The sequence below is a fragment of the Ranitomeya imitator genome, chromosome 3 (genome assembly GCF_032444005.1).
Source record: "Ranitomeya imitator isolate aRanImi1 chromosome 3, aRanImi1.pri, whole genome shotgun sequence".
NCBI lineage: Eukaryota > Metazoa > Chordata > Amphibia > Anura > Dendrobatidae > Ranitomeya > Ranitomeya imitator.
In genome coordinates this window covers 711,768,151-711,783,940 of record NC_091284.1, presented here as the reverse complement: position 1 = coordinate 711,783,940, position 15,790 = coordinate 711,768,151, and the positions used below count along the sequence as shown (strand labels likewise).

The following is a 15,790-nucleotide window of genomic DNA, read 5'->3' as shown; positions in this document are numbered from 1 at the left end:
ACTGCGCATAGCGGTGTGTTCAGGTACGGACAAATTAAATAAACGACCCTTAGGGAATTTACTACCAGGAATCAAATCGATAGCACAATCACAATTCCTATGCGGAGGTAGGGCATCAGACTTGGACTCTTCAAATACATCCTGAAAGTCCGACAAGAACTCTGGGATGTCAGAAGGAATGGATGACGAAATAGACAAAAATGGAACATCACCATGTACTCCCTGACAACCCCAGCTGGTTACCGACATAGAGTTCCAATCCAATACTGGATTATGGGTTTGTAGCCATGGCAACCCCAACACGACCACATCATGCAAATTATGCAGTACCAGAAAGCGAATAACTTCCTGATGTGCAGGAGCAATGCACATGGTCAGCTGGGCCCAGTACTGAGGCTTATTCTTGGCCAAAGGTGTAGCATCAATTCCTCTCAACGGAATAGGACACCGCAAAGGCTCCAAGAAAAATCCACAACGTTTAGCATAATCCAAATCCATCAGATTCAGGGCAGCGCCTGAATCCACAAACGCCATGACAGAATATGATGACAAAGAGCATATTAAGGTAATGGACAAAAGGAAATTGGACTGTACAGTACCAATAACGGCAGAGCTATCGAACCGCCTAGTGCGTTTAGAACAATTAGAAATAGCATGAGTAGAATCACCACAATAGAAACACAGTCTGTTCAGACGTCTGTGTTCGTGCCGTTCTACTTTAGTCATAGTCCTGTCGCACTGCATAGGCTCAGGCTTACTCTCAGACAATACCGCCAGATGGTGCACAGATTTACGCTCGCGCAAGCGACGACCGATCTGAATGGCCAAGGACATAGACTCATTCAAACCAGCAGGCATAGGAAATCCCACCATTACATCCTTAAGAGCTTCAGAGAGACCCTTTCTGAACAAAGCCGCTAGTGCAGATTCATTCCACAGAGTGAGTACTGACCATTTCCTAAATTTCTGACAATATACTTCTACATCATCCAGACCCTGGCATAAAGCCAGCAGATTTTTCTCAGCTTGATCCACTGAATTAGGCTCATCGTAAAGCAATCCCAGCGCCTGGAAAAATGCATCAACATTACTCAATGCAGAATCTCCTGGTGCAAGAGAAAACGCCCAGTCCTGTGGGTCGCCGCGCAAAAAAGAAATAATAATCAAAACCTGTTGAATAGGATTACCAGAAGAATGAGGTTTCAAGGCCAAAAATAGCTTACAATTATTTCTGAAGCTCAGGAACTTAGTTCTGTCACCAAAAAACAAATCAGGAATCGGAATTCTTGGTTCTAGCATCGATTTCTGATCAATAGTATCTTGAATCTTTTGTATATTTACAACGAGATTATCCATTGAGGAGCACAGAGCCTGAATATCCATGTCCACAGCTGTGTCCTGAAGCACTCTAATGTCTAGGGGAAAAAAAAGACTGAAGACAGAGCTAAGAAAAAAAAATGATGTCAGGATTTCTTTTTTCCCTCTATTGGGAATCATTGGTCTGGCTCCTTGTACTGTTCTGGCTGGCAATCAGGCAACACAGCGTGCAGTAATCAGCGCACATACAGAGATCTGGCAATAACCAAAAACAATAGGACGAGCTCTGAGACGTGGAATCTCTGTAGACTGCAGTACCTGATCTATCCTCACACAACTATAAGCAGCAGTGGATTGCGCCTAACAACTACCTATGCAACTCGGCACTGCCTGAGGAGCTGACTAGCCTGAAGATAGAAATACAAGCCTGACTTACCTCAGAGAAATACCCCAAAGGAATAGGCAGCCCCCCACATATAATGACTGTTAGCAAGATGAAAAGACAAACGTAGGAATGAAATAGATTCAGCAAAGTGAGGCCCGATATTCTAGACAGAGCGAGGATAGCAAAGAGAACTATGCAGTCTACAAAAAACCCTAAAACGAAAACCACGCAAAGGGGCAAAAAGACCCACCGTGCCGAACTAACAGCACGGCGGAGCACCCCTTTGCTTCTCAGAGCTTCCAGCAAAAGATAATAGCAAGCTGGACAGAAAAAACAGAAAACAAACTAGAAGCACTTATCTAGCAGAGCAGCAGGCCCAAGGAAAGATGCAGTAGCTCAGATCCAACACTGGAACATTGACAAGGAGCAAGGAAGACAGACTCAGGTGGAGCTAAATAGCAAGGCAGCCAACGAGCTCACCAAAACACCTGAGGGAGGAAGCCCAGAGACTGCAATACCACTTGTGACCACAGAAGTGAACTCAGCCACAGAATTCACAACATGTACGTATCTGGAGGGCAGAACGAATGTCCAAGTGGGGAGAGTCGAGGCTTATTTGCATGTCTGGATTAATAATCCTGGTATGTGTTTGTCATAACTTTCTCCACTTCTCCAAGTTTTGACATCAGAGGCCTTCAGCTATCATCGATGCTAACAGGCGAGATATGGCTTATCGGCCGCAGGCAGTGAGCGATTAATAGAGTAGAAAATTATATAATCTACTAATAATTCTACTGGTGATAAGGACAGAACTAGGGCAGAGGATGAGATAGGGTGCTGCTGATAAACGGGACCAGATAGCTGTGAGGAGGAAAGAGAAGTCACACCGCTGCCTACAGAAGGCCGACAGGAAGGTGAATGACGTCGTTATGTGTTTTGCAATTATGGTACAAAAACATTCACTTAACCCAAAACGGCATCATCATTACAGAAAAACATGCGATGACTAATGCCACCTAGAGATATTAATATCTCACTGCTAAAAGCAAAAAAATAGAGGAAATAGCTACCAGATTATATCGGTTTGTGGGTCAGCGTGAGGCGTCTCTGAAGAAATAGTAGAAGGTGTCGCTCCACGACAGCTGGATGGCCACATGTTACAGCTCACGACTGCATGGCTTAGATCAGGCCTTCTCAGAAATTTCCCACTGGGACTCATCAGCCAGGACATGGCGGATCCCGGACACACATGTGTCAGAATACCCGCCAAAATCAACACTACAGTTCGTTCATGGCCCTTAACGCTTAATATGTCCTTCATGGAGCTGGGTCACCGTGTGTATTCGGAGGGCTCAGGAGCCAAGTTAAATTGCCAAAATATGCACCTAACAGCGGCAGCTTTTAAATGGTGCAGTTGCCGACACTCGCATACTCTGGCTTACATCTGCTCCCCGCGTCATGATCGCGGAGAACCAAAGGGTTACCATGGCAGTTGGGGGCATGCTGAAGGCCCTCATTGCTGTCATCGGGGTACATAGTATAAGCGATCAGACTACTACGACAGGTTCAAGTCTCTTAAGGGTGCTGAAAATGAACAGTAAGAAATAATAATTAAAAAAAAAAAAGTTTTCAAAAATATAAAACAATGTAAAAATATAAAACTTCATATCTGATATCACCGCATCAGTAAAAGTCAGGCCAATCAAAATATAAAACCTTTAAGGTAAACACCACAGAAAGAAGAAAATAGCATTTTTTTTCAGGCACTGAACGGCATCAAAATGTTGTATCCACTCCAAAATGCTATCACTAGAACAGTCCGCTTGCCACCCATAAAGTAAGCCTTCCATCAGCTCCATCAATGGGAAAATAAAAACCGTATGGGTCAAGGAAAATTATGACAAATGCCACTTTTTTTTGTCAATTACAAACTTCAATTTTTTTCAGCACTTAAAGGGAACCTGTCACATTACATAACGCTATTAACTTCCAGATACGGGGTTATTCTTCAAATTAATAATGTTATGAAGGCGCCCGGGTGCTGAACCGACAGCGAGGATGCTGAGAGAAAATGAACTGAACCCCACACAGTTTTCAGTTGCAAAGACCTACTGGCACGGCTACAGCCACCACTCCAGCACTTTGTGTGGCGGCAGTAAGCACGCCCCGACACTTTGACTGACAGCTCTGCACTGATCGTCATTCCCAGAACAGTGAGCGGTGGCTGTAGCGGTTCCCTCCACGCCTGATTGGCAGCTCCTAAGATGAATAAAGTAAACTTTTTCGCGTGAGCCGCTCCTGGGCACCTTTCTGATGAAATTCACCGGCAGATTAACCCTATATCTGCAGGTTAATAACGTTATCTGATGTGACAAGTTCCATTTAAATTAAAAACAAATCAGTGCAAGAGCAGTATTGTAACTGTACTGAACTGGAAAATTTTTCTCATGCAACGAAAATCAAAATCCAAACCTAAACAACTATGGCAGAATTGCTTTTTTCACCATTTCATACTACTTGGAATTATTTTATTCCATTTTGAAGTATTTTGTATGGTAAAATGAATGGCGTCATGCAAAAGTACAACTCATCCCGCAAAAATACAAGCCCTCATATGTCTATGTCGATAGAAGAATAAATAAGCTATGGCTCTTGGAAGAAAGAAAAAACTGAAGGCACAATAATGAAAAAATAAATAAATAAATCACTCGGGTGCTAAGGGGTTAATTTCTCGTTTACCACCTACCTTGTGAAATCAGCCCAAAAAGAGTTAAATTATGCTTACACTTAAATAACTAAAAAAATCTACTCACTGTTTGTAGTCAGACAGCAATCATCAACAGTCCGGGATCTACTGTTGTCAAACTGGAAGTGGCTTCTCACCACAGGATTTCAGTGGTCTGCGCTGCCCTGTCCCTGCAAACAAAAAACCTGGTAATGGCATCACTGTTTCCCAGCATAACAACGATAAAATACACCAGTCAACATATGTACGCTCCCACTTAAGAAGATTATTATTATTATTTATTGTTATAGCGCCATTTATTCCATGGTGCTTTACATGTAAGGAGGGGTATACATAATAAAAACAGGTACAATAATCTTAAACAATACAAGTCACAACTGGTACAGGAGGAGAGAGGACCCTGCCCGCGAGGGCTCACAATCTACAAGGGATGGGTGAGGATACAGTAGGCGAGAGTAGAGCTGGTCGTGCAGCGGTTTGGTCGATCGGTGGTTACTGCAGGTTGTAGGCTTGTCGGAAGAGGTGGGTCTTCAGGCTCTTTTTGAAGGTTTTGATGGTAGGCGAGAGTCTGATGTGTTGTGGTAGAGGGTTCCAGAGTAGGGGGGATACGCGAGAGAAATCTTGTATACGATTGTGGGAAGAGGAGATAAGAGGGGAGTAGAGAAGGAGGTCTTGTGAGGATCGGAGGTTGTGTGTAGGTAAGTATTGGGAGACGAGGTCACAGATGTATGGAGGAGACAGGTTGTGGATGGCTTTGTACGTCATGGTTAGGGTTTTGTACTGGAGTCTCTGAGCAATGGGGAGGCAGTGAAGGGATTGACAGAGGGGAGAGTTCGGGGAATAGCGGGGGGACAGGTGGATTAGTCGGGCAGCAGAGTTTAGAGTAGATTGGAGGGGTGCGAGAGTGTTCGAGGGGAGGCCACAGAGCAGGAGGTTGCAGTAGTCAAGGCGAGAGATGATGAGGGCATGGACTAGGGTTTCTGCAGATTCTTGGTTGAGGAATGAACGGATTCGTGAAATATTTTTGAGTTGAAGTCGGCAGGAAGTGGAAAGGGCTTGGAAATGTGGTTTGAAGGAGAGATCAGCGTAAAGGATTACCCCGAGGGAGCGAGCTTGTGGGACTGGGGAGAGTGGGCAGCTATTTACTGTAATGGATAGGTCCGTTAGGGGGGTCACGTGAGATGGGGGAAAGATGATGAATTCTGTTTTGTCCATGTTAAGCTTCAGAAATCTAGTGGAGAAGAAGGCTTAGGAGTCCGCCAACTGGACTCCTAAGCCAAGAATGGGCAGAGATTTTAAAGGGAAACTATCATCAGAAAATGATCTTATGCTTAATTCAGGTTAATACGTTAAATATTTTGGTTGTTTTTTTCTTTCTGTATTACAATCTGTATTAAAAATAAAAAATAGAACTTTTACAATCTTCATACTGATCAATAGGACTATTTTAGACTCTAACTTCCTGTTGTTTCAAAAGATTCACATGTACATTAGCAGCAATGAACAGACTCCAAACCTATCTTTTGTATTGAAGCATCTAATGAGCGTGTACAGTTATCAGCTATGTATAGAGGTGCTATTTGTCATTCTAATCCTGATTCTGCTGATAAGGAGCCCTGCTTAACACCTTAAAGGGGTTACTGGGGACCGTTTTTCCCCATGTTGCGAAGCACTTTGCGGTACGTAATATAACAGTTACTTTAACCCCTTCATGACCCAGCCTATTTTGACCTTAATGACCTGGCAGTTTTTTGCAATTCTGACCAGTGTCCCTTTATGAGGTGATAACTCGGGAACGCTTCAACGGATCCTAACGTTTCTGAGATTGTTTTTTCGTGACATATTGGGCTTCATGTTAGTGGTAAATTTAGGTCAATAATTTTTGTGTTTATTTGTGAAAAAAATGGAATTTTGGCTTAAATTTTGAAAATTTCGCAATTTTCAAATTTTGAATTTTTATTCTGTTAAACCAGAGAGTTATGTGACACAAAATAGTTAATAAATAACATTTCCCACATGTCTACTTTACATCAGCACAATTTTGGAAACAACATTTTTTTTTGCTAGGAAGTTATAAGGGTTAAAATTTGACCAGCGATTTCTCATTTTTACAACGAAATTTACAAAACCATTTTTTTAGGGACCACCTCACATTTGAAGTCAGTTTGAGGGGTCTATATGGCTGAAAATACCCAAAAGTGACACCATTCTAAAAACTGCACCCCTCAAGGTGCTCAAAACCACATTCTAGAAGTTTATTAACCCTTCAGGTGCTTCACAGCAGCAGAAGCAACATGGAAGGAAAAAATTAACATTTAACTTTTTAGTCACAAAAATGATCTTTTAGCAACAATTTTTTTTATTTTCCCAAGGGTAAAAAGAGAAACTGAACCCCAAAAGTTATTGTGCAATTTGTCCTGAGTACGCCGATACCCCATATGTGGGGGAAACTACTGTTTGGGCGCACGACAGGGCTCGGAAGGGAAGGAGCGCCATTTGACTTTTTCAATGAAAAATTTGCTCCAATCTTTAGCGGACACCATGTCGCGTTTGGAGAGCCCCTGTGTGCCTAAACATTGGATTTCCCCCACAAGTGACCCCATTTTGGAAACTAGACCCCCCAAGAAACTTATTTAGATGCATAGTATGCACTTTGAACCTCCAGGTGCTTCACAAATTAATCCGTAAAAATAAAAAAGTACTTTTTTTCACAAAAAATTTCTTTTAGCCTCAATTTGTTCATTTCCACATGGGCAACAGGATAAAATGGATCCTAAAATGTGTTGGGCAATTTCTCCTGAGGACACCGATACCTCATATGTGGTCACAAACCACTGCTTGTGCATACAGCAAGGCTCGGAAGGGAAGGAGGGCCATTTGACTTTTGAATGAAAAATTTGCTCCAATCGTTAGCGGACACCATGTCGCGTTTGGAGAGCCCCTATATGCCTAAACATTGGAGCTCCCCCACATGTGACCCCATTTTGGAAACTAGACCCCCCAAGGAACTTATCTAGATGCATAGTGAGCACTTTGAACCCCCAGGTGCTTCACAAATTGATCCGTAAAAATGAAAAAGTACTTTTTTTTTCGCAAAAAATTTCTTTTAGCCTCAATTGGTTCATTTCCACATGGGCAACAGGATAAGATGGATCCTAAAATGTATTGGGCAATTCCTCCTGAGTACACGGATACCTCACATGTGGGGGTAAACCACTGTTTGGGCACATGGCAGGGCTCGGAAGGGAAGGAGCGCCATTTGACTTTTTGAATGAAAAATTACCATATATACTCGAGTATAAGCCGAGATTTTCAGCCCAAATTTTTGGGCTGAAAGTGCCCCTCCCGGCTGATACTCGAGTCACAGTGGGTGGCAGGGTCGGCGGGTGAGGGGGGGAGAGGTCTGAGCCATACTCACCTAGTCCCGGCGCTCCTGACGCTGCCCCTGCCTGTCACACGGTCTTCGGGTGCTGCAGTTCTTCCCCTCTTCAGCGGTCACGTGGGACCGCTCATTAGGAAAATGAATATGGACTCCACTCCCATAGGGGTGGAGCCGCATATTCATTTCTCTAATCAGCGGTAACGGTGACCGCTGATAGAGGAAGAGGCTGCGGCACCGAAGACCAGCTGTCCGGGAGAAGGAGCGGGACGCCGGGAGCAGGTAAGTATGTCATATTTACCTATCCCCGTTCCACACGCCGGGCGTCGCTCCATCTTCCCGGCGTCTCTCCGCTCTGACTGCAGGTCAGAGGGCGCGATGACGCATATAGTGTGCGCGCCACCCTCTGCCTGATCAGTCAGTGCGGAGAGACGCCGGGACCGGACGCTTGGGGAGCTGCAAGCAAGAGAGGCGAGTATGGCATTTTTTTATTGCAGCAGCAGCAATGGCACAGCTTTATAAGGAGCATATATGGGGCAATAATGAACGGTGCAGAGCACTATATGGCACAGCTTTCTATGGTACATCAATGGGGCAATAATGAACGGTGCAGAGCACTATATGGCACAGCTATGGGACAGAAATGAACGGTGCAGAGCACTATATGGTACAGCTATGGGGCAATAATGAACGGTGCAGAGCACTATATGGCACAGCTATGGGACAAAAATGAACGGTGCAGAGCACTATATGGCACAGCTATGGGGCAATAATGAACCGTGCAGAGCATTGTATATGGGGCACAGCTTTATATGGAGCATCTATGGGGCAATAATGAACTGTATGGAGCATTATATGTGGCACATTTTTATATAGAGCATCTTATGGGCCCCATCATGAACTGTATGGAACATTATATGGGGCTCCTGATTCAATATGGATATTCAAAAACACTTAACCTACTGATGTCTCAATTAATTTTACTTTTATTGGTATCTATTTTTATTTTTGAAATTTACCAGTAGCTGCTGCATTTTCCACCCTAGGCTTATACTCGAGTCAATAAGTTTTCCCAGTTTTTTGTGGCAAAATTAGGGGGGTCGGCTTATACTCGGGTCGGCTTATACTCGAGTATATACGGTAGCTCCAATCGTTTAGCTGACACCATGTCGCGTTTGGAGAGCCCCTGTGTGCCTAAACATTTGAGCTCCCCCACATGTGACCCCATTTTGGAAACTAGACCTCCCATGGAACTAACCTAGATGTGCGGTGACCACTTTAAACCCCCAAGTGCTTCACAGAAGTTTATAACGCAGAGCCGTGAAAATAAAAAATCATTTTTCTTTCCTCAAAAATTATTTTTTAGCCCACAATTTTTTATTTTCACAAAAGTAACAGGAGAAATTGGACCCCAAAAGTTGTTGTCCAGTTTGTCCTGAGTACGCTGACACCCCATATGTGGGGGTGAACCACTGTTTGGGCATACGTCGGGGCTCAGAAGGGAAGTAGTGACGTTTTGGAATGCAGACTTTGATGGAATGGTCGGCGGGCATCATGTTACGTTTGCAGAGCCACTGATGTGCCTAAACAGTAGAAACCCCCACAAGTGACCCCATTTTGAAAACTAGACCCCCAAGGAACTTATCTAGATATGTGTTGAGCACTTTGAACCCCCATGTGCTTCACAGAATTTTACAACAGAGCCGTGAAAATAAAAAAATAATTTTTCTTTCCTCAAAATGATGTTTTAGCAAGCAATTTTTTATTTTCACAAGGGTAACAGGAGAAATTGGACCCCAATAGTTGTTGCCCAGTTTGCACTGAGTATGCTGGTACCCCATTTGTGGGGGTAAACCACTGTTTGGGCACACGTCGGGGCTCGGAAGGGAAGTAGTGATGCTTTGAAATGCAGACTTTGATGGAATGGTCTGTGGGCGTCATGTTGCATTTGCAGAGCCCCTGATGTGCCTAAACAGTAGAAACCCCCCACAAGTGACCCCATTTTGGAAACTAGACCCCCCAAGGAACTTATCTAGATATGTGTTGAGCACTTTGAACCCCAATAGTTGTTGCGCAGTTTGTTCCGAGTATGCTGGTACCCCATATTTGGGGGTAAACCACTGTTTTGGCGCATGTCAGGGCTCGGAAGGGAGGGAGCACCATTTGACTTTTTGAACGCAAGATTGGCTTGAATCAATGGTGGTGCCATGTTGCATTTGGAGACCCCTGATGTGCCTAAACAGTGGAAACCCCTCAATTCTATCTTCAACACTAACCCCAACACACCCCTAACCCTAATCTCAACTCCAGCCATAACCCTAATCCCAACCCTAACCCCAACACACCCCTAACCACAGCCCTAACCCCAACACACCTCTAACCCTAATCCCAACCCTAAACATAATCCTAACCCTAATCCAAACCCTAACCCCAACACACCCCTAACCACAACCCTAACCCCAACACACCCCTAACCCTAACCCTAACCAGAAGCCTAATCTTAACCCTATTTCCAACCCTAGCCCTAATTCCAACCCTAACCCTAAGGCTATGTGCCCACGTTGCGGATTCGTGTGAGATTTTTCTGCACCATTTTTGAAAAATCCGCGGGTAAAAGGCACTGCGTTTTACCTGCGGATATACCGTGGGCTTCCAGTGTTTTTTGGTCAGATTTTACCTGCGGATTTCTATTGAGGAACAGGTGTAAAACGCTGCGGAATCCGCACAAAGAATTGACATGCTGCGGAAAATACAACACAGCGTTCCCGCACGGTATTTTCCGCACCATGGGCACAGCGGATTTGGTTTTCCATAGGTTTACATGGAACTGTAAAGCTGATGGAAAACTGCTACGAATCCGCAGCGGCCAATCCGCTGCGGATCTGCAGCCAACCCGCTGCGGATCCGCAGCCAAATCCGCACCGTGTGCACATAGCCTAATTCTAAGGGTATGTGCACACGATGCGGAAAACGCTGCGGATCCACAGCGTTTCCGCCGCTGCGAGTCCGCAGCAGTTTCCCATGAGTTTACAAAAAACGCGACGCACATGCTGCGGAAAAAACTGCGCGGAAACGCAGCGGTTTACATTCCGCACATTTCACGTATTTCTGCGGATTCCGCAGCGGTTTTACAACTGCTCCAATAGAAAACCGCAGTGAAATCCGCAGAAAAACCGCGGTAAATCTGCGATAAATCCACAGCGGATTTGAACTACGGATTTATAAAAACCGCTGCGGAAAAATCCGCAGAGGACCAGAATACGTGTGCACATTCCCTAACCCTAACCCTAGTTCTAACTGTAGTGGGAAAAAAAAATGTTTCTTTATTTTATTATTGTTCCTACCTATGGTAGTGTTAAAGGCGGGGTTCATTTATTTTTTTTTTATTTTGACTACTGTGATAGGTTATATCACAGTGATCAAAATGTACATGGAACGAACAGTTTTTTAGGTGAAATATTACAAATCGCTCCGATTGGCAGTTTCACTTTCAACAGCCAATCAGGGCGATCGTAGCCACGGTGGGGTGAAGCCACACACCCCCCACCCCCCTGGGCTAAAGTACCACTCCCCCTGTCCCTGCAGATCGTGCGAAATTGGAGTTAACCCTTTCACCCGATCTGCAGGGACGCGATCTTTCCATGACGCCACATAGGCGTCATGGGTCGGATTGGCACCGACTTTCATGACGCCTACGTGGCGTCATGGGTCGGGAAGGGGTTAATTTCTACTCTGCTCCATTAGCAAGGAATCACTCCTGACATCATGTAGATTGACAGTTGATTGACATGATGTCACAGGAAGACGAATCGCTGACTAAAGTGTTCAGGACTGCTCTGAGTCAGGAAACAACTAGCTGCCGATAAATACTTAGGGGGTAATAGTCCTTTTAAGAACTGGGTGATTTTTCATTTTTGCACTCTTCCTTCCCTTCTTACAAAAGCCATAAACTATTTTATTTTTCTGCCGACATAGTCATATGAGATTTTGGGTTTTTTGGCACTAGTTGTAATTTTGAATAACCACATTCATTTTACCATTCAAAGTACTGGAAAATAGGCAAAAAATCCAAGCAATCCAGTGAATTTGTGAAAAAAACTGTGATACAGGAAAGATATATATCTTGGTACCGTGTTAGCCAGTAGATAGAAAAATAGTAGATAGAAAAATAGAATTTTTTTTTTCTCTATGTTGTGCATAAATATGTGATTCTTCAGAATTTGTTTTAGTCTTTGCCTGATGAAGAGACCTGTGTAGTCTTGAAAGCTCGCAATTTGTTACCATCTTTTCAGTTAGTCATTAAAAAGGTATCAACCACTGAGGACTCTCAATTCTAAATATTGAAAAAAACTGTGACATTGTTTTTAGTATTTTGCTTTTGCGGCGTTCATTATGTGACAAAAATGACCTGGTATGATTCACCACATCAGAGCAATTACGGCAGGGATGTCAAACTCAAATACACAGAAGGTCAAAAGTATAAGTTTTGACAAACTCGCAGGCCAACCATGATATTTATTAAAGAGGTTGTCCACTACAATGTGTAGTGGGCAGATCAATTTAAACCTTGGAAATAAGGCTATGTGCATACGTTGCAGATTATTTGCTCTTTTTTAGCGTTTTTGCGCTATAAAAACACTATAAAACCGCAAATAATCTACATACATTAAGCATCCCATCATTTATAATGGAATCCGCAATTTCTGTGCACATGATGTGTGTTTTTCTGCATGAAAAAGAAATGGCGGAAAAATAATGAACCTGTTCATTAATTTTGCGTTTTTTTCGCGGATTTCCCACTGTCTAATGCATTGGGAAATGTCCGGAAAAAAACGAGCAAAAATGCGCAAAAACCGCATCAAAACTGCGCAAAAAAACGCATGCGGATTTTATGCGGAAATCTGGCAGAAATGTCCGGATTTCCACAGGAATTTTCTGCATGAATTCCGGAACGTGTGCACATAGCCTAAGGTTTTCTTCAAATATCTTGCATTTCCAAATGTGCCTGTGAGCGGCGCTATTGCTGTTTGCTCATCCCCATCACGTGACCCCATTTTCACAGCAGAACACCGTGAGAATTTTTTACTGTGATCTGCTGTGAAGACACTGAGCTTGAACTGCAAGGACCTCATCACTGGCATTTTCCCACAGTGCCAAGGTCATCGCAGTTCAGGCTGTGAGGGAGCGCAGCTTCAGTGACGTCACCGCTAGTCACTGAAGCTGCGCTCGAAGCATCTCATTCACCTGTGGTTTTCAGCCAGGGCGGTCGCATCTTGGCACCATCCATGTTGAAAACTGTATATTCCCCAGATATGGATTACTGCGTGGGACATACAGGTCCTTCTCAAAAAATTAGCATATAGTGTTAAATTTCATTATTTACCATAATGTAATGATTACAATTAAACTTTCATATATTATAGATTCATTATCCACCAACTGAAATTTGTCAGGTCTTTTATTGTTTTAATACTGATGATTTTGGCATACAACTCCTGATAACCCAAAAAACCTGTCTCAATAAATTAGCATATCAAGAAAAGGTTCTCTAAACAACCTATTACCCTAATCTTCTGAATCAACTAATTAACTCTAAACACATGCAAAAGATACCTGAGGCTTTTATAAACTCCCTGCCTGGTTCATTACTCAAAACCCCCATCATGGGTAAGACTAGCGACCTGACAGATGTCAAGAAGGCCATCATTGACACCCTCAGGCAAGAGGGTAAGACCCAGAAAGAAATTTCTCAACAAATAGGCTGTTCCCAGAGTGCTGTATCAAGGCACCTCAATGGTAAGTCTGTTGGAAGGAAACAATGTGGCAGAAAACGCTGTACAACGAGAAGAGGAGACCGGACCCTGAGGAAGATTGTGGAGAAGGACCGATTCCAGACCTTGGGGAACCTGAGGAAGCAGTGGACTGAGTCTGGTGTGGAAACATCCAGAACCACCGTGCACAGGCGTGTGCAGGAAATGGGCTGCAGGTGCCGCATTCCCCAGGTAAAGCCACTTTTGAGCTACAGAGAAGCAGCACTGGACTGTTGCTAAGTGGTCCCAAGTACTTTTTTCTGATGAAAGCAAATTTTGCATGTCATTCGGAAATCAAGGTGCCAGAGTCTGGAGGAAGACTGGGGAGAAGGAAATGCCAAAATGCCTGAAGTCCAGTGTCAAGTACCCACAGTCAGTGATGGTGTGGGGTGCCATGTCAGCTGCTGGTGTTGGTCCACTGTGTTTCATCAAGGGCAGGGTCAATGCAGCTAGCTATCAGGAGATTTTGGAGCACTTCATGCTTCCATCGGCTGAAATGCTTTATGGAGATGAAGATTTCATTTTTCAGCACGACCTGGCACCTGCTCACAGTGCCAAAACCACTGGTAAATGGTTTACTGACCATGGTATTACTGTGCTCAATTGGCCTGCCAACTCTCCTGACCTGAACCCCATAGAGAATCTGTGGGATATTGTGAAGAGAAAGTTGAGAGACGCAAGACCCAACACTCTGGATGAGCTTAAGGCCGCTATTGAAGCATCCTGGGCCTCCATAACATCTCAGTAGTGTCACAGGCTGATTGCCTCCATGCCACGCCGCATTGAAGCAGTCATTTCTGCCAAAGGATTCCCGACCAAGTATTGAGTGCATAACTGAACATTATTATTTGATGGTTTTTTTGTTTGTTATTAAAAAACACTTTTATTTGATTGGATGGGTGAAATATGCTAATTTATTGAGACAGGTTTTTTGGGTTATCAGGAGTTGTATGCCAAAATCATCAGTATTAAAACAATAAAAGACCTGACAAATTTCAGTTGGTGGATAATGAATCTATAATATATGAAAGTTTAATTGTAATCATTACATTATGGTAAATAATGAAATTTAACACTATATGCTAATTTTTTGAGAAGGACCTGTAACAACGGACAAGTATGGTATATTGTTGGTTTGTTACTTTACTTTTAATGCAGGAGATCGAGGGCTTCACAGGAATTAGGTGTGGTTGTAAGTATGGTTTAATTAAGAATAATAAAGGAGTCTGTGTCATTATTTAAATTAAAGGACTTTAGTCTGGCTGTGTCTTTATTTACCATGTAACAACTATAGGATTAGTAATGGATAGGTGTCTCAAGGAAGCTTCTCCATTACTAATCCGTGGGCTTGATGTCACCAGACAAAACAAAAGTGACAACACCACAAATATGAACCCCACTTGCTACCGCTACAGGGTAAGTGGGAAGAGCGAGGCTAAGTGCCAGAATTGATGCATTTTAGATATGCGCCTTTTCTGGGGTGGATGAGAGCTGATCTTTTTAGCCGGGGGGGGCAATATCCATGGCCCCTTCCTAGGCTATTAATATCAGCCAGCAGCTGTTTGCATAGCCTTTGCTGGAAATTAAATTATAGGGGGACCCCACATCATTTTTTGGGGGCTCCTCTATTTAAATAGCCAGTAAAGCTAAGCATACAGCTGTGAGCTGATATTAATAGCCTGGGAAGCTCCATGGGTATTACCCCCTTCCCAGGCCATAAACATCTATCCCCAGTCGTTGGCTTTCCCTCGGCTGGTTACAAAAATTGCGCGTGAGCCCACACCCTTTCTTTCCCAAAAATAAACTTTTATTAATTTAAAACATGTCCAGTAATTTGCACACTACAGTAATTGTATTTGGCACTGAAATCTATATAGGAGTGATTTTACACTAGTGCGGCTGCTGAATTACCGGCTTTTCTTCTATCTATCTATCTATGTAATATAAATATATATATATATATATACCATATACTCGAGTATAAGCCGAGATTTTCAGTCCATTTTTTTAGGGTGAAAATGCCCCTATCGACTTATACTCGAGTCAGTGCCCCAGGGGGTCGGCGGTGGAGATGGAGCGGCAGCTGTCAAATCATACTCACCTGCTCCCAACGCATCTCTGCACGTCCCTCCCCATAGGGGTGGAGCGCATAT

The 15,790-nt window shown here is 43.5% G+C and overlaps 1 protein-coding gene across 3 annotated transcripts in view; it reads right to left on the bottom strand.

The window, feature by feature from the left end:
• The window catches only part of VDR (vitamin D receptor), a 234,675-nt gene that overhangs the window by 157,088 nt on the left and 61,797 nt on the right, over positions 1 to 15,790 (bottom strand). For 2 of the 3 annotated variants that reach the window (XM_069758679.1, XM_069758680.1), the window contains exon 2: positions 4,516 to 4,618. The exons of the other annotated variant lie outside the window; for it this stretch is intronic. The gene's annotated coding sequence lies outside the window, so the exon portion shown is untranslated. The remainder of the gene's footprint in view (positions 1 to 4,515; positions 4,619 to 15,790) is intronic. 3 annotated transcript variants of the gene reach the window in all.